The sequence below is a fragment of the Vicugna pacos genome, chromosome 14 (assembly GCF_048564905.1).
Source record: "Vicugna pacos chromosome 14, VicPac4, whole genome shotgun sequence".
NCBI classification, from domain to species: domain Eukaryota; kingdom Metazoa; phylum Chordata; class Mammalia; order Artiodactyla; family Camelidae; genus Vicugna; species Vicugna pacos.
Window position 1 is genome coordinate 5,435,844 of NC_133000.1, and position 19,530 is coordinate 5,455,373.

The 19,530-nt window shown below is 52.5% G+C and overlaps 1 protein-coding gene across 1 annotated transcript in view; it reads right to left on the bottom strand.

Annotated features, from left to right (window-relative positions):
* The window catches only part of SLC7A1 (solute carrier family 7 member 1), a 65,021-nt gene that overhangs the window by 20,685 nt on the left and 24,806 nt on the right, over positions 1-19,530 (bottom strand). Inside the window, exon 2 of the mRNA XM_072976065.1 lies at positions 10,169-10,271. The gene's annotated coding sequence lies outside the window, so the exon portion shown is untranslated. The remainder of the gene's footprint in view (positions 1-10,168; positions 10,272-19,530) is intronic.

Below are 19,530 nucleotides of genomic sequence, written 5' to 3' on the forward strand. Positions count from 1 at the left end.
GGTCCTGTACTGCCCTTAATGCTGACACCTGACAGCCCAGAACCCCAGGACCTGCCGTCAGAACATCCGCCCGCACTTCCAGGTCTCAGGCTACAGCAGCATGAGAACCACCTGGGGGGCCAGCACACTGGCCACGACCCTGTGGTCTCGGAGCTGCCACTCTTAACTGAGAGTCTTCTAAGCAGAAAGAGCATGGGAAGCACAAACGGAGGACCTCGTTCCTGCCCTCCGTACTCACACAGTTTACCAGGAGAAGCAAGATCCTATTCACGTGTGCTGTTGGGAAAGCAAACCCAACCGTATTTTAGTGTAATTATTAACACCCAGAAGCCTGGAATGGCAATGTTTTCTAGACCTTCCTGGGGCCCTCCGAGAGCAGGGACCAAGCTGTTTCCACTTTAACACAGAGTCAGGTCCAGAGCAGAGAAGCACTGAATTATTCCAGGTCAGGGCTCTCGTAACTGTCGCTGCTCCAGGAAGCACTCTTCCCCTGGACCAAAGTGTTAGCCCCAAGTGCTAAGATGATACACCCCCGATCACATTCTGAGAGGGGCCACGAGCACATGGCTCCTGGCACCCAATCTTCACCTGGGACCCATCCAGTGGGGGTCCCCAGAGGCCGCCCACATGGTGAACAGCATCCCAGGTCAGCGTTCAAGTCACTCTCCCGTGGCCACGGGCCAGTCACCAGTGAGTTCACTCCGGGGGGTGGGGCTGCCGGGAGCCCCAAGCAGGAGGAAAGCAGGTCCCCGTCCTTCCAAAGAGGACCGCATGGAAAAGGGAGAAGACACTAACCTCACCGGGGGAACCTGAGAGTCACCACCTCGGCCAGGTGGCCAAGGGCGACACTGACAGTGGTGACAGGTCACGCTGACTGTTGATGTGACGAGAAGGGCCCTGACCTCCACAAGCTTCGTCCTCAAACCCATAACCCCCGTCTACTGAGAAGAAACAGCAAACAACCCACAGACGAGGAGCATTCTACAAAACAGCCGACTGACTGGCGGGTGTCATCAAAAACTGGAGAAGCCCGAGAACCTTTACCAGCAGGAGGAGCCTCAGGAGGCAGGACACGAAACCTAACATGGGACAGGATGGGATCCCAGAACAGAAGGAGGGCGGCAGGGAAAATTACGGAAATCTGAACAAAGTATGGACTCAGCTGTGTCCACCGCACTGATGGAAGATGTCAGTGACTGAGGAAGCTGGCGTGGGGCACACAGCAGCTCTCCATCCTATGGTCACAGCATTTCTATAAATCTGAAACTGTTCTAAAATAAAAGCTTAAAAAAACAGCGTGTGTAGAGATACGCTATCATCATGACTTTCAGCAACCTTTTAGCAACTAAAAATTCATCCTTATGATCAATCGGTATTTATTAACCTAACTCTGCTGCCATGAAGTCACCAGAGAGCAAAGAGTCTAAATAAATGGGACAGCAGGTTCGACCACATCCACGCCTGACCACCTGGAACCCCGCCCATGCCCTGGAGGTCTGGCCCCTGCGCCGACCTCATGCCAGGGCCCCTCGGTGGGTCCCATCCTGGCTGGTGCCAGGTCACAGGGGAACAGGTGTCCCCTCTGTCTGACAGGTCAAGAGAGGAGAAAAACAGTTTCCCAAGACTCAAAGTTTTTAGCTCAAATGGGGAATAAAACTCATCTGATCTGGCCTCCTTCTTGTAAAGATGAAGAAAAACAACTCAGAGAGCCAAGTGTCAAACAGGGTCACAGAGCTCAGGAGGGACGAGGCCCTGGTGTCACCGGTGGGGAGGAAGTGATATCACCGGGCAGTGAGGAAGTGGAGGAAATGAGGGAAGGTGGCCTGATCTGTGCAGCAGCAGTGGAGCCAGAGAATCACAGACATGGGATCTGATAAGAGCAGAGAGCACAGGTGACAGAATGGGAGACCCGCACAGACAGCAGCGGCTCCCGGCTCGTTTGGGGCCATGACTGGCCAGGTTCTGAAAGCCGGGTCAGCGCTGAAGCGGGGGTGCCCAGCGAGGCCACCGAGCCGGGGGAGCAGGACCTGCCTGGTCCTTTCTTCCCTCCAGGAGTCACCGGGATGTATTCCAGTCAGAGTGTGAGTCACAACAAAGCCTTTAACAAACAACTGCTTGGGTCCCAAGTCACGAGGGACGATGCATCCTTTCTGCACAGCCCTCACCAGGAGAGGCTAAGCTGGGGGCCTGCAAAAGCGCAGCGAGGAGCTTCTCAGCATCACCTGGGGAGGGCGGGAGTGTTTTAAGAAGCCAGGGACCTTAAAGGGAAGCAGCATATGAAAGCTCCCTGTCACCTGCACTGTTTGTAGCTTGGCTGGTAAACGTGACTCACGTTTAGAGAGTGCTTACCTGCTCCCATTCGCTCCTACGTGTACTTTCTGGTGAATAATAAACAGATTATCTCCCCCAAACAACAAAAGCCAAGTGCACAGCAAAGACACGGCAATGAAATAGCATTTTCTTTCCTCAGCTTCACAGAGTAAAGGGACCCAGGGGCCAGGAGGCCAGAGTGAGCTACTCGCTCCCTCGGGAAGACCAGACACACTCCATCTGGTCCACGGTTCACACACCTTCCTCAGGGTGCGCTGCCATCTGGAGCAGAAGCCAGAGCTGTCAGCGACCCCACTGGGACACTTGGCGAGGGGCGCCCTGGAGGCTGGGAACACTGTCCTGAGAGCCCAGTGACGTCACCTGAGGTGGGAACAATGCCCCTGGACGGGCGGAGCTGCAGTCTATGTGTCACGTGCCCCTGGGGGTCACAGGCATGGGGAGGGCTTCCGCGGGTGGAGACCCTCTCCAAGAACCCCCTTACCAACCCTGGGGCCTCAGCATCATCTTCAGAAGAAAGAGGGCTGGTCACTGAATTCTGTAAATTTAGTTACAGATACTGGTTTTCAAATATATGTGAAAGGGACTTTTTGGTTGTGACCACAAACCATGACTCGCCGGGCGCAGCTGACTTCTTCGAAGTGGGGACACGGTGGCCCAGTTTCTCAGGAACAGTCCTGGCCGTTCCTCCTCCCAGGAGCCCTGAGGGCAGGGCTCCGGGCACCAGTGGACGGGGAACACAGAAGGGGTCCCGACAGGCGATTAACTCCCCATTATTTTCACCTCGTGACTCCTGAAGTTCTCCTCGCTGTCTGGGGAACGGGCAGACCCGACTCCCTTGGGAGACACCGGGACAAAAGCACAGCCCCTCGTCACAAAGGCCCAGGTCTGACGGCGCAGTGAACAGGTGTCTTGAGCCAGGTGTCCGCTCCCACTGTCCAGGGTAGGAGAAAATGAGATGCTCACTGACCGTGTCCTGGGTTTATTTTTCAGAAACGTCCTTTCTGTCTCCTTGGAAGCAGTGTAAAATGATGTTCTCCCGGGGGCTCTCCGCTAGTGTTTTGTTCACGTTACACCATCACACACATTCCTGCCTGGACTCCAAAGCTGGTCGTTCAACCAACAGTGAGCCCAAATGAAACTTCCCTGCCTAAAGCCACCCTCACCACGCCAGACATGGGCAACGCAGGTCCACTTGGACCCCTGCTGTCGGGAGTCACGCAGAAAGTCGCCAGGATGCTCTGACAGCGTCATCTGGGAAGGAGGTCGTCCTTTCCTGCGGGGTGGAATTTGTAAAACAGCTGACTCCCACCCTCGCAGCTGAGTTTCTGATAGAAATCCTGTAACAGCGAGAGCCTCAGATCTGTCTTACTCCGAATTTTATTATTAAAGAACACCTCATGCGGGATCCTCTTAGAAAAGCAAAGAAAATCTGTCCCTTTCCCGCAGAATCTCCAACTCCAAGTTTCACTCTAGTAATCACTACCTAACCGGAGCAAAATGGTCCAATGGGTCCAGATTGCAGAGATAAAGAGTTTAGGATGCTGTGTTTTGAAGGTGTCTGGTAAAGCTGGGCAGGTGTAAATCATTGCTTTTTTTTTTTTTTTTTTTTTTTTTTTTACTCTCAGATGGAATGATAGGTCCATCACTGAAAAAGTCCAGCTTAATGGCTGGAGGGAGGGAGGGGTCAGACGTTGCCGGCTGTCACAGACACTAAGTTCATAAGTGCCATCCTTTGGAGAAAATCTTTACATTGAAATTTTGTCAATACTTCGGCCCTTCCTTTAAGTAGTCCTTACGATGGCCCCAAACTTGCGAGCCACCTAAAGTAAAATCTGTCACTCCAGTAGGAGACAGACTGTGGTCGACATGTGTCCCAGGCTGAAGCAAGCAGGTCTTTGCCAGGATGCTCACCCACAGGAGGCACTGACAGGGGCTAGGGGGCGGACACAGATATGTCATTTCAGCTCCCCTCCAGAGGCGGGTGGGTGGCTGCCCCCAGGACCCCGGGGCCTTAGAGCACCTGCAACTTTAATAAGGAAGAGGTCAGAGGGCTCATAACGGAGTGACCCAGCGTGGTAGAGGGGGTCCAAAAAGAGAGATTTCCAGGACGTGGGCCACCGTAGGGGAGGAGACTCAGGGCAAGGAACGAAATCTGTGTTGAAGGAAGTTGTTCTTAGAGCCAGATTCACTTCCCCCAGATGTCAGGGGTCCCAGGTGCAAGTTCTTAAAATTAAAACCTGGAGTGTACAGGGCACTGGTAGACACTAAAAATGGCCCGAGAAGCAGGTAGGTTAAAGTGGGTAAGAAAGTGACAGAACTGAACCCAAAGTACGGGGGCGGAGGTGGTGGCCAAACGATGCAGCAGACAGAACGGCGGCAGAGTGGGGCAGGGCCGGCCCGCACCACACGTCCTCACCGGGCAGCCGGAGCCTGCCGTGAGATTCGACTCTGGGGCCTGAGCTCTTGTAAAGCCCCCAAGAGCTATACTCATCTGACCCCAGGCAATGAGGAAGATGCTGAGGATATAACTGAATTCACGGATCTCACACCTGTTATGATGCCCTGGCTCCACACGGCCAGGTTCAAGGCAAAGCATAAGCCCCAGTCCTCGCCCAGGAGGCAGGGCATCTGGGCTGGGAGCCAGGTGGACGGGGGGGTGGGACCAGGCTTAACCATCCGTCTCACAGACCACGACCTCCAAGGGGAAGAGAAGCGAGGACAGAGGCCTGAGGCCCATGAGGCGCCTGGGCACGTCTTTGCTTCCAGTCGGAAGCCTCAGTCATAAAGACCCAGCACGCTTTGCTGGAATCCACAACCAACAGGTGCTGTGGCTTCTTGCTGGCCTGGGGGCCACAGGGTCCTCCGTGATGGCTGAACCTCACGGAGCCTACCACCCTCGGTCTCAGCAGAGAGCCAAGCCCCAGGAGGCCTGCCCCCGAGGCCAGCGCTTCCTGCCGATTCAGCAGAGCTGACTGCAGGAAGAGCCCGAGGCCTCTGAGGTCCCACACACAACAGCGCAGCCCTGCGTTGGGAGCTCTAAGTCCTGATGGAAAAACAGAGGTTCTGCCTCTCAGTCCTGACTTCCAGCCGCCAAAGGAGGCGGCCCTGGAGGAGGGCCCTGGGGTCCGCATGGCCACACGGCCACTCGGCAGGGCAGCTTCCAGGTGCAGATTCCAATGCAGGGATGGCCAGGACACGCGAGCTCATTTTGTCCTCACCAGAGACCAGCAGAGTGGCAACTGTCAGTCCTCTCCCAACAGCCAGAGTGGACTTCAGCTGGGGGTCGCACGGGCACCTAACCTGTACACAGGGGAGGCTGGATCTGAACTCAGTCATCTAATTCCAGAAGCCCTGTCCCACGCCAGGTGCCAAGTGACACAACTTTGATCAAGTCTCTTCTTCCTGTTGCCTGAAGAACTCTGTCACCCTGTCTGAAATCCTACCAAAAAAAGATCCACGTGGGTTAAGAACACCCCTTCTTGAAAGCCATTACTCCAGTAAAACTGCAGTCAATTAGTTATTCATACAGCGGAGTGAATCAAGGCACCCACCCACTTCTCTCCAGCCGGCCAAGATCCACTCGCTTTGAGGCAAAAGGAGCTTTATCTGGGACTGAGGACAAGTAGGTAATGTGGGCAGCAGGGCGCAACCGGGGCTTCAGCAGAAGGTTCTGGAGAGCACACAGATGCAGAGGCGAAGACTCAGAGGGAGGGAGCTGGCCAAAGCAGACAGGTTAAACATTATGTTGGAGACATCGTGTGCCTGATAAAAGCAGGGGAAGTGTCAAAACAGCAGGTAGAGCATCCCCTAAAAACAATATAACATCTATGAGTGTGAAGAATGGTCTAGAAGGACCATCAAGGTAGTTTGGACGGGAGTTTATCAGGTTTTTTTCTCAGCGTTTTGTCATTTTTCCAGTGTGTGTACCTCTGAATTAAGAGGAAGGAAATCTCTCAAAGAGTTGACCAGGGAGGCGTGGTAACTGGTGGTTATGCTTTCTCTCTACACGTGTGTGTCTGGAAATTTCCAAAAGTAAATGCGAAGAGAAAGGAATTCAACCAGGGCTCACCTGGAAAACAGTGAGGAAACTCTCTCTGAGACGAGTACCCCTGCGGCCAGAACAGCCCCGCGTGCCCCAACACACAGCTCACGTCAGTCAGTTACTTAGTCTTTTATAGGATTGGGCTGAACCATATGAAACTGTCAATATTCGGCCATTTTTCACCTAGAAAAACAGCCAAGAGTAAAGGATCTATAATTGGCAGAGATGGGCTTACCTCTCAGGGGCCAGGCCCCTGGACACCTCTCTGAGCCTAAATCTGTACCATTTAGGGAATCAGATCAGAAAAGGCAATGTGAGTTCCAAAGAAGAGACTTAAGGAAAACAAAAATGAAGAGGTGCACAGGTTGTTCAAAAGCCAACAGCTGCTGAGAGAGAAAAACCTGCAAACGTGGTTTTGCGCCACACGTTGTGCGGGACAGAAGCGAATTACTGCTCACCTCCCAGCTCTCGCAGGTCAAGGTCACGCCCTGGCCCTCCCGGGAGACGAAGCCCCAGGTGACCCTCGTCGACAAGGGACAGCTAAGGTGGGAGTGCCCGACGGGCCGTGGGGACCAGGGCCGGCCAGGACCACAGGCTTAGGTGAGCCGGGGGCGCAGCCGAGAGGTTCACGCTGGAGACGTGAAGGTTTTAGGCAAAGGAAGGGCATCAACAAACCAGACCTGGACGATTACTCAGGTCCTGCTGTGCAGGACAGACTGGAGGGGGAAAGGGCACCAGCCCGCCAGCCGCTCGTGACCCAGACCTCTTTCTTCAGGTAGCAAATCGATACATTTACCTTGAGGCGCGATGTTTTAGTCCAGCTGATAAAGCCCTTTGCGGAAGCGAGTGCTGTACGCTTCTTATTTACCTGCCACTTGTTCCCCGTCTCTGCTGCTTCTCCTCCGAGCCCTGAGATACAGGGAGTGTCCACGCCCCTGGTTACCATGGGGATTATCTGCGTAGGGCTCGTCCTGCAGAATTAACATCTGGCAGGAAATGCCATGTTTTATGATAGGGCTTGCTGGCATATTGGTAACTCACTTCACTGGTGGCCAAGATTTCAGATATTCACCCCGAAAGAAAAGCATCAAAAATCTGAAAGAAATGCCAGAGCCCCCCACGCTTGAGGCTGGCCACCCTTCCCATCTTCAGTCCAAGGAGCACCTGTCGCCCTTTCCCCCACCACGAGGTTTTCCGTTTACGGGAACACTTGGAGGACAGGGGCAGTAGGTGGTAACAGTCTGCGATAGAAAATGCCACGCCGGTTGCCTGCACTAACTCTGAGGCATCGGAAGCAAATGGCCAACTGCATGAGGGCCCGTGGATCCCGGAATGCTTGACTGAACGACCAAAGGCCAGGAGAAAACGCACCAGAGGATGGGGCTGGACCGTGAGGAAATGGGTTTGGCCACAACCTGAGGATGCGCGGATGCAGATTCTACCCCAGGTGAGCCTTCAGGTGAGAACCAAGCCGTAGTTCATAGCCTGACCGCAGCCTTGTGGGACCCGGAGCACAGCACCCAGCCAAGCCACGCTCTCACTCGTGACCAGAGACACTGTGACAAGGCAGACGTGAGTCTGCGATTTGTCCACAGTGACAGCTGACTAACCCGTGGGCCAGGCAGCCATGAGATCATACGTGAGTCTGCATCTATGCTCTCTTTAAACCTTCAAGGACCCAAAACAGGCCCCGATATTTCTTACGCTCTCTGGGCTTCAGTGATGGACTTCACCTTTACTTCACCTGAAACTGTCTTTTCTTGGTTAGGCAGAATGATTGAAAGTAATTTCCTCTTTCTGCAAGAATGGTCTATGTTAAGTGGCCATTATTTCACTTTTTAAAAATAGTGTGTCTACCCTGTGCCACTCCTGGAGGAGTTACCAGAGCTGCAAAGATAAGCGATTCGCTGTCCCTGCGCTCAGAGTGCCCATCCTGGGAAAAGACCCCAGTGACCATCCATCACACAAGTATTTACCTGCCACCTACTACGTGCCTCTCCCTTCTCTGTGTGGAGGAAACCGCAGGGAAGGGACACACTCCCTGCCCTCCTGGCAGGAGAAGACAACATGGTAAAGCAAAGAGCACGACCAAGCAGCAGAGGCCAAGGTCTCCAGCACTGTCTTGGCCAGACTGTCACCTGTGAGGGCCCTGATCCAGACACGGCCCAGGGCCTGTGCTGCAGGCCTAGGAGCCAACGAGGGACCCCTGCCCCGCTCATCACAGCACTGCTGACCCCGAGAAACCAACACCTGAGGCTTTTCACTCAGATGTGAGCAGTCCCCACAAGGCCGGGTATTGGTAACAGAGGAGCAGACTCTAGAATCGTCCCTAAGACAGCAGAGACACGTCTGCTATGGCAGCAAGAGGAGGGACAAGGCAGAATGAACTGGCCCTAACTTAGGATGACTTAGGCACTTTTGCTAAACAGTCCCCTAAAAGGAGAAGAAAGGAAGAGGATATCCAAGGCTTAGGATGGGAAAACCTCCCACCTCCCTGCTGCAAGGATCTCACCTGAGGAGAAGTGCACCTGGTCACCCTGCGCCTTTGCTTCTGATACTTGCAAGCTGCAACAGCCTCATCCATACACCGGGGTTCAGAGCAGAAACCTCGGGGAACACGGGGCTGGGGAGTCCTGCCCCCCTTGTCCCCCAAGGCAGCCTGTGGGCTCAACGGTGCCGACATGAGGCCAAGGTCACGGTTACGCCCCCGACCCAGCTCCTCGACGGCGGGCTTGGCGAGGGCTGCTGACTGTGTGTGAGACTTCTTCACGGGGCTGCAGGCTCGGAAGCGAGACTGTGAGCGGTCCCGCGGGGCCGTGAGAGCGTGAGAGGGAGCGAGGAAGGTCGGGGTGGTTCTTTTACAAACACACACACACACACACACACACCCCTGAAAACCTCTGTGATGAATAAAGCAGTGACAAAAACGACAAAGTCTCCATACTCAGTGAACCTGTTATTTTAATCAAAAAAATAACCGAGCAACAGCTTTCAAGCATTTTCACAGCAGATCCTTTTTCTCCAAACTACATCCTCTGCCAAAGCCAAATATAAGCATCAGGCGAAGCTGGAGCCGCTCTTACTTAAGGGCAACGGGGTCGTGGAGCCCTGCTGGCTGACCCTGACCTCCCCCCAGGGCCCCGGGGCTCCAAGGACCCCCTAAGGTCCAGCCTGAAACACGCTGACCGACAGCGGTCGTTACAGCACTGACACCCAGGAACCAGCTACGGGAGAGTCTGAAGTAAAGAGTGAAAAGCAGGGCAGAGGAACAGGAGCCAGACGAGCAGTCTGGGGGCAGGATGGAGACTGGCCTGGCCCTTGAACTTGAGAAACGGGAGGCTCCGTGAGTCAAAGGCAGACCCAGAACAGGTGCATCACGGCCCCGGTGCCGCGGCCGCCCCCGGGCACCGTCCCTCCGAGGGCTGCAGACCACACAGCGCCCGGGGTCCGCGCCACAAGGGAGCGGACACCCTCTCCCCCCAGCACGCCCTGCTGACCAGGCCCTGGGCGGGAGGCCTGGCCATCCAGGATGCTGAGAGGTCGGCACGAGCTAGAAGTGAAGCCAGGAATTCAAGAAGCCACCAGAGCGAAAAGACAAGGCTTTTCTGATGAGCGGATGGGACGGAAGAGCTGGATGAGGCTGAAAAAGCACAGCAGTCAGACACAAAAAAGACTACTTAGGGCTTACTTGTCAGTGAACTTAAAAAGCCAACGGCCAACGAAAGGCCTAAACAAATAACATTCCAGCACCAAAGAGCCGGCTCTCCTGCCGGGGTGCTGGCGCGCAGACTGTACCTGGACTGTGGCGGGAAGACTGGTCACCCCGGCACCCGGGGAGCCTTGGGTCCTGGACTGGAGCTCAGACGTCTCAGGAGGGATGAGATGAGGCTTCAGGCTCCTGGGAGACAAAGGAGAGACTGTTAAACTGCTTTGGCCCCAGAACCTCCAAGCCTGTGGTCGTCACAGGGTGGAATGACTTGGTTCAGCTGTAACACCAACCGAAGCCAGGTGGTGGGGGCATCTCACCACGGAGATGGAGCAGCATTGGGTGGGGGCACCGCTGACTGGGCAGGGGAGACGCCGGGGAATCGGTGTGGGCGGCCTCCAGGCCAGAGGATCTACACATTATCTCCATTGACGTGTGATCGTATCTCAAGTAAGAATGACAGCAAAGGACCGTCTTGACAGACGACTTGCACACGTTGAGGGCACAGAGATGGAGCTGTGAAAGCTCGGGGGCCGTGCGAGGGGCCCCGAGGGGAGTGAGTCCTCTCCTGACACTGGCACTGAGGGACTGAAAACCTTAGCTTCATCCTCAGGAAACAGCGGGACTCCCACCTGTGCGATGGCCACGCTTCCACCCAAGTTGACCCTGGCACGTGGCATCAGAGTCCCAGTGCACGGTACGCAGCCCTGGGGCGCTGTCCTAGCCAGCACTGCGTGTCCCTTCCCCTGAGACTTCAGGAAGGGCCACACACAGCTGTAGATGGAGGAATGCCCCCGTCATGACGAGCCTGCAGTCCCCGAAGGAATGGGATCGAGGGCCCAGAGTGGCCACTGAATGAGCGATGGGCACTCCCCCAAGGGGCACCGAGGAAGAACCTCCCAGGCGAGTGGCACAGACAGTTCTTGTTCCCTCAATCGTCCCAGTTCTCCGCTGTACACACCCCTGCGCTCTCCTGGGGGAGGTCTAGTGATACTTCCTAAACACGATTTGCACCTAATGTGAGCCCACAGAGAATGACTGCTGAGCCAAAAACACACACGAAGATGCGAGTCAACAGCTAGACTTTTATGACTTCAACACAGCAAACCAGGTTTCCAGGAACCCTGCTCCATCCCAACCCACAGCTTCCGTACATTCATTCTGCTTTAACATCTCATTTTTTCCCATTTTCTACTTTGAAAATGAAAATGTCCAAACGTCTGGAAAAGTTAAATGAACATTTGCATACTCTTTGTCTACGTTTGCCAATATTTAACATTTGACCACATTTGCTTTTTTTTTATATATATAAGTTTACACTTTTCTCATGAACCATCTGATCAGGAGCTCTAATAGCTACCATGACACCTGACCCAAGAATTTTGGTAACTCCTAAGAATGACACTCACCTGAGTAATGGTAATGCCACTATCACACCAAAGAAACTGAACATTCGTTCAATAGCCTCTAAAACAGCCCATGTGATATCAAATGTCCAAAGTTGACAACATATGGCTACTTGTCTATCATGTGCCACGTACCCCAAGAGCAGTGAGAGAAACGAGGATGAATGAGGCTCACAGCCCACAGATTCACTTGTGAGTCTGTCTTGGTAGAAGAGCAAGTCGTGGCTCCACCTGGAGACTCAGCAAGGCTCTGCAATCATGTGCTGCTTATCCAGTGTCCACACACAGTGGGAATGAAACATACGAACTGGGAGGCCTGAATGTGACAGCCAGAACGATGCCCCCCAACCCCAAAATGTCCACATCCTACTTCCAGGAACTTGTGACTGCGTTAAATGACACCACAAGGAGGAGGTAAGGCTGCAGAAGGAATGAAGGTGCTAATCTGCCGATCCTGGATGAGGAGACATTCCTGGGGTGGGTCTGATGGAATCACCGGGTCCCTGGAGGATGGGGGAGGAGGAGGCAGTGTCAGAGGTGTGGGCTGTGAGAGGCTCCATCAGCACTGCCGGCTTGGGCTGTCAGGGGACCCGCCCTAGAAGCCGAGAAAGGCCAGGGAGCAGGCTCTCTCAGGAGCACACCCTCCAGAACCTGGACTTGAGCCCAGGGAGACCTATTTTGGACTTTTGACCTCTAGAACCATTAGAGTAATAAATTTATGTTGTTTTAAGACTTTTTTTTAAATGTAGAGGCTTGCAGCAATGTGGATGGATCTAGAGATGATCATATCCAAGTGAAGTAAGTATGACAGAAGAGCAAGTATCATATCACGTTTATGCAGAATCTAATAAGAAAAAAACCCCTGACACAAATGAACTTATTTGCAAAACAGACACAGACACACAGACACAGAAACATAGAAAATCAACTATGGTTATTTACCAAAGGGGAAGGTGGAGAGATAAATTAAGAATTTGGGATTAACATACACACACTACTATGTATAAAATGCATAAACAAAGACCTACTGTACAGCACAGGGAACTGTGTTCAGTGTCTTGAACATGAAAAAGAACATATGTATATGTATACAACAGAATCACTTTGCTGTTCGCCTGAAACTAACACAACATGGTAAATCAACTAGACTTCAATAAAAAAATACCAAAAAAAGTTTTTTGGATGTAGAGGCTTAAAGCAAGGCTGGAAACTGTCAAAATGCTGAGGGCTGGGGTCCAAGTCATGGAGACTGGCCAGCAAGAGCCACGATTGGACCTATATTTTAGGAAGAAAACTCTGGAGTGAAAGGAACAGAACAATGGACGGCGTTTGTTGCCCATGGTAAAATTTAAGCTTTCAAGCAAAGAACACCTAGAATTTTGGAAAACTTGCATCTGTCACCAAGATCTCAACCAACAGCTCCCCAAAACTTAAAAGAGTTTTCTGACGACACTGGTGGTATTATTAACAAATGTGTTTTTCGAAAATTATTATATGATAAAATCTGTCAACATTTGGAAGATCTGGATAAGACAGTAATTCACTGAAACAGAATCACACACGGGTAAGCGGTTGATTCAAAGCACAAAACAAACCCATTTTAGGGTCCGAGAAGCTCCCTGACATGGTGTTAGATCCACGGGGAAACCAGCTGCCTTTGAGGCTTCGTGCAGCATCCACAATTTTTTGAAAAGGCTACCGACGTACTCCAAGCACGGATCTGAGGCCACGTTTTCTTTATTTCAGCTAAAACCATACATCAGACGCGGGGGCAGTCAGAAGAATCAAGCAGCCTCCCATTAAGCTAAACACTAAGAGCTTTGTAAAGAGGTGAACACCACCACTCCGATTAGCTTTGTTTCGGAAAACCGCTGTTTTTCATTAAAATGTTTTATGTGGTTTTTTTTTATTGTTTATTGTTATTTTTAGCTGGACCAATACGTAACTATTTCAAGTCGTTTGAAATTTTAGCTTGTAACGTGACACCTCTTGGTAGGTTCAGCGCCCGTCGTCCTCAACAGCCTTTGTGGGTGCAGGGGGTTCTGAGGCCCAGCAGTCTGAGAACCACTGCGGGGTCCCCGCGGAGCAGACACAGCCACACTTAACGGAGGCGCCCATCAGGAAGGCTGCCCCTGCTTCTCCGGCAGGACCAGCAGCCCAACAGCCGCCATCCTCACCGCCCCCGTTTCCCTGTCGCGGTGGGGAAGCAGTCACTGCTCAGCGTGCGTGTGCAGAAAGGCAGGCCACGCGTCACCCAGGCTGAACCCTGCAGGACGGGACGGACTAGAACGCACACACAGCAAGTGCATCCGTTAGTGCGCGCTTCTTTAATCCAAGAACATCCCCACCGATTTACCATATTTCTTCAGACCTGAAAATTTACTTGTTAAAAAGAGGGTAGTGAGAATGCAACCTCCACCTCACACCGACAGAATCTGAGTTCACTTATTTCATAAACACAGCAAGCAGCATTCCACCGCCACCCGTGACGGGCTCCCAAGGGCACACGGCCCCCCACAGGCGTGGCCACGACACCACGTGGCTCTGCGGTGGGGACACCAGCACACTGGCGGAAATACGTCCATGAAACAACCTGAGAACATCAGCAGACACGTATCCACTGAATAATTTATAATCAAAAGGAATCAGGCCTTCTCATTAAATACACTGGCAGGAACTACTAAAAATGTCTCCTGCTGTATTTTATTAAACATGATGCCCACCTCTGGGGCAGCTTAAACAGCTGCTGCACCTGGGAACGCGTTTGTGTATCGTTCACGTCACAAATATCCTGAGTGCCAGATACAGTTCTAAATTCACGGGCACAGCAGTGAACTAATTAAACCCAAACCCCTGCCTTGGCAGAGTTTACGTTCTCTGACTAGGAACATCTCTCTGAAACGTAAGGATGGCAGAAACATCAAAGGGAGGCGGCACACCTCTGACCCCCTAAAGCAATTCAATGAAATTACTAGAAATAAGATGAGCCCCAATTACACAAGCAAGCGCTCCAGCCGCGAGAAGGTCAGATACGAGGGTGACTGTAAGGAGTGAAGCTACAGGGAACAGTCAAGGCAGCTAGGGGAGTTGTTAAGTCTTCTGGCTCCAGCCGAGCACTGCGGCAAGCACAGAGCTCCCGGGGGGCGGCCACGAGAACACGAACAGCCGAGGCCCCTCCCAAGGGGATGAGTGGGGTGTCAGAATCCTGGAAGGAGGGTATCTGTAGTTTGAAAAAGCAAACACGAATTCCATTTTTTCTTTGGCGTGAACAGTTCTGAAATTTCAGCCTGAGATTTTTGTTTGGTAAAAGCACGGACGAAGGGGCTGACAGCAGGAAGAAAGCGTTAGTACCTTTCCTGTTCCAGGAAGAGGGGGCTGATGGACTTAAAACCGGAGTGTAGGCAGCAGCAGGGAGGGCCTCAGGCGCCACCCAAGGATCCAAAACCGTCCCAGAGACCCTCACACTTTGTTCCCTCTTTTCCCTCGTGAGCCTGGAGGACGGGCGCCAGGAACTGACCATCACAGCAGCTGCACCTGCCGCGCGCCGGGAGCTGGCCGCTCCGGAATGGTTTTCTGGACCAGGGGGACCTGGGAGCCATCTCCTCTGTCCTTGACCCTTCCAGTCCTGAAGCTCTGCATTTTGGATTTATCCAGAAATGAGCAGACTGTCGTTAACCGAAATATACACTCACGAGGGGCAGCCCTGGCAGGTACCAGAAAGCAAGGGACGTTTACACATCGTGCCCCCGGCACCCCCACCCTCCTGCTGCCCACGGCTCTGCGATGGCAGCACTCACCCACCGCTTCTCAACGGAAGCAGATTCCAGCTGATGACAGGGGTCTCATGAGGAAGGGGTCTCCCAGCTAATGGTAATGGCTCCCCAGAGAAACTCATGGAATGGATTCCAGTGTCGACTTCAGAATGTGACTGTCTCATCTCTCCCCACAATTTCCCATGTACTCCCCCATTCCACCTTGATTTGGGACCAATACCAGTTTCTGGCAACCCCTGAAGGCGGCAATAACATTTAAATATAAAAGCTGTGTGAAAGACTGCATTCTATATAAACATTTGTTGTTCTACAGCACTCATTGGGGGGAAAAATTTACAAACTCTAGAGGAAATGTGGTCAAGGAAGTGACATCGATATATTAATCCTACCCCGCAACTGTCAACAATTAAAATTACCCCAGTCTATTCCACACCAAGGAAAAGACCGCTGGGCTCTCAGCCTGATGATTCATCCTTTGAGATGCAAAATACTCCACGAAAGGCTATGTGCACTGGGACTGGCAGGGAGGGTGACTCTTCCTCTCAGGCAGAAATCTCCTGGGAGGCTCCCCGGGGGAGGGGGCAGTGAGAGAGGCTGGGGGCCAAGACAGGGCTGTAGGGCAGCGGCCGGGTGAGGACACCCCCAGGGACCACCTGGCCACGTGTGGAGACATCTCTGTGGCGTAGCTGAAGGTGGTGGCACTGGCGTCTAGTGTGTGGAGGCCGGGGTACAGCTGGACATCCTACAACGCACGGGACAGTCCCCACGACAGCCTTGTCCGCAGCGCCACCTGCCTTACTGTATGGAACTGTGAGAGCAAAATGTTCCGTGGACACATTTTCTGGAGTGAGTGGCTTAAAATTTTAAAAAAATATTTTATTATTTTTTAAAAAACTACAAATACTGTCTGCGAATAAGCGTGCATTCACAAGAAAGCAAAACCTCGTCACCACATCGCTGGAGAACCCTTGATGTCCCTGAACCAGGATGGAGAAAACTGAGAGGAGGGCAGATGATGGGAAAAAGTAAAAGATTCAAAACGGCGCTCAGGACGAGACAAGCCTCTCTTGTTGATCCGGGTTCTTTGGGTGGATCTGCTCTTGGGGATCTGCTCAGGGTCACTGACCCCGTGTGTGATGGGGAGATGAGGCAGGGTTGGGGCTGCTGGGCGCGGCCCCTGGGAGAGGGGACTGGGCACCTTCCCGGGGTCTCCAGGTGTGCTCACAATGCCCCCCCATCTCCCAGGTGACACGCGGAGGTTCACAGCAGGTAAGGGACTCGGGCTGGCACGAAGCTCCCTCGCCACTCTCCAAAAAGGTCCTCTTGTCACGAAAAAGGCCCTGCTTCAGTGTTTGTGCGGGAAGGACACCCCGACTTTGAGGTTCTGAAAGAGCACAAGGATGAGGCGTGTGCCGCGGGCAGGGGTGGCAGCTTCTTTCCCAGAAAGCCATGAACCCCTGTTTTTTTTTTTAACACCTGAGAATCTAAAAGACAAAATCTTAAGTTCTAAGAGTTGGAAAGGACCACGTGGCCACTGAACGCGGATATCCTCTCAGACTGTAAAAGGGAAAAAGAGCAGGGCGGGAGGACAGTGGGAGGAAAGCGGACAGGGAGGCACGAAGAGGAGACTGACTTTCCATTCAGTCATTTCCCTCCCTGCACTTTAAATGCTCTCACCAACCATCCTCTGAATCCTACCCCTGGTCCAGCAATAATAAACACACGTCAGAAGTCAGGTATCTTCCCCGACGTCGGCGACAGTGACAACGATGGCTGACACTTACAGTGAGTGCCTGCTGAGTCCCAGTGCCCTCCGGTAAGGCACGGGCCACCGAACCCCCAGGCCCAGCCTCTGACATCTCCACAGCTCTCTCAACCCACTTCACTTACGGAAAAGCAGCGTCACGAAGTAGGCAGAAGGCGGAGCCTTGGCTCAAAAGTCGGCGCTCTAACTTAATCCACTCCGATGCTCCTGAATTACTTTCCATGCTACTGAAACTCTACATGAGACTTATAAAGGGTCCCCCAGGGCAATGGGCCATAATGTAGTTATAATAAAACTTTAATTAGAAGCAAAGGTGCTCCTCCCACTTTGCAAACACAGAGGCAAGGGGACAAGGAGGAATGGCTTTTGAAGACGGCCTGGGTTTCGACCCCGGCTCACCTACCGACCACCTGAACGAGCCTGCATAGGTTATTCCAAACCCCACTTTCTTCCCTCCTGCATGAGGAAGCTGCTGCAAAGCTCACAGAATTGCTTAAAAGTAGTAAGAAATTGAGATCATGCATATAAATATATGAAGCATTTCCTAGACTATATTGTTTGAGACTTTCTCTGAATAAGTGACGGAATTTCAGAAATGCTCTCTCTTCATTTCATCCTGTTTTCCAGCTGCACTGGCTTCTGGAATTTTTCTTCCAAATAGCTAATGAGTGACACCAATGGATAAATGCAGCCAAGGGGAGCTGCTATTTAAAGAAATCCTCCCATTTAAGGGAAGAATTGTTTGACGTGAATAATCAGCTCTTAATTGCGCGGTGTGTCAATATTTTAAAAGAATTATCTCATTAATGAGCTGCTGGGGTCAACCGTGACGCCTACCCTGGATCTGGATATTTGCCATTTCCAGCTGCCAGCAACTTAACCCTAAGAGTTTAATTAAATAGTCTCTGCCAGTGAGGAAGTGATGTACTGTTGGAAAGGTGAGAGGGCTACTCAGGAAATGTACGGCTACGATGCCAAAAGTGCAGGGTTTTTCTCCAAAATGAGCAGCAGAGAGGCCTGGGGGATTTCAGGATGGCGTCACGGGGCGGTGGTCCAGGTGGAGGCTGGGCCGGGCGGGTGGAGGGAGGGAGGCAGGCACTCTTCGGACAGGACAGGGCATGGAAGAACACCAGGGGTCCCAGAGGGCGGGGACCAGCCTGCCAGGACGGGCAGAGGGAGTGGAGGTCGGGCCTCTGCTGCCCACCGTCCAGGCCAACCTTCTGCGAGACTTCTTGGCTCTACAACGCTTTCCCCTGCCTTCATCCATGGCCCCTCATGCTCAAGGTTCCCTCCTTCCACCTGCCAGGGCCCAGGCAGGACCCCCGATTACCAGGAAAATATGCTCTGGTGCTGCGGTCCCCGGGGAGGGGGGTCTCTCCCCAAGGCCCAGTGGGCGCCCCCAGGAGACAGACGCAGCCACCTCACCATCTCCTGCTCTGGCTCTTGGGCAGCCTCATCAAGTTGCCTCCTACCATCCCTGGTAAACAACACTTTTTATTTTTTAAAGCCACAGCACTGATGCAGAGACAGACCCTAGGGGACCAAGGACCCTTCACTGGTTCCCACTCTTGAAGGGCAGCGAGTGGGCTCATTAATAACCCACCTCTTTGCCAAGTCAAGGTCACAGCTACCCACCTCTTTCTGGGGCCCATGCGCTGGTGTCCATTGTTTTGCCAAGGCCTGCGAGGAGGAATGCAGTGATGGTTGCACAACAAGGTGAGTGGACTGCATGCCACTGAAATGTGTGCTTCAAAATGCACAGCTAAAGATACAACTCAAAAACTAAAAAGGTTCCCCAAAGGGTGAAAGCTTATGCCACAGGCCCCAGGCACTCCTAGATACATAACCAACACAAAGGTAAGCAGAACACCTGCTACAGACGCTCAGGGCGGTGTCGTTCATCACAGCCAGACAGCGGCTGAACAGCCCAAGGGCCCACTGACTGACGCATGGATAAATAAAACATGGTCTATCCATACAAGGGAATATTATTCAGCCATAAAAAGGATGAAGTACTTGTTTACGCCACAACGTGGATGAACCTTGAGAACATTATGCTAAGTGAAAGAAGCCCGTCACAGAAGTCCGCATGTTGTGTTAAGTTCGTGCATCTGAAATGTCCAGAACAGAGACAAAGCAGGCGACTGGCTGGGTTGGGGACAGAGGAGAGAATAGGGAGTTAACGCACCTGGGTCTCGTCCTAGGGTAATGAAAATTCTGCAAACGGTTGCCTAACAGTGGATATAATTTTTTAATTGAATTTATACTTTAAATGGATGTACTTTATGGCTTTAAATTATATTTAGTAAAGCTGTTAAAAAAAAAAAGCCAAGAAGCATCTAATCCACAACGGCTTTTCCAGTGAAGGCACCTGGGCAGACCCGACAACTTCCACACACGTCCCGTTGCTAAAGCAGCACTTTGTTCCATACATTTTTAATTCTGCTTTAAGTCAGAACTCTGCCACCTCTCCCCAAAATCAATAATTATAGCTCTGGTTGCAGTTG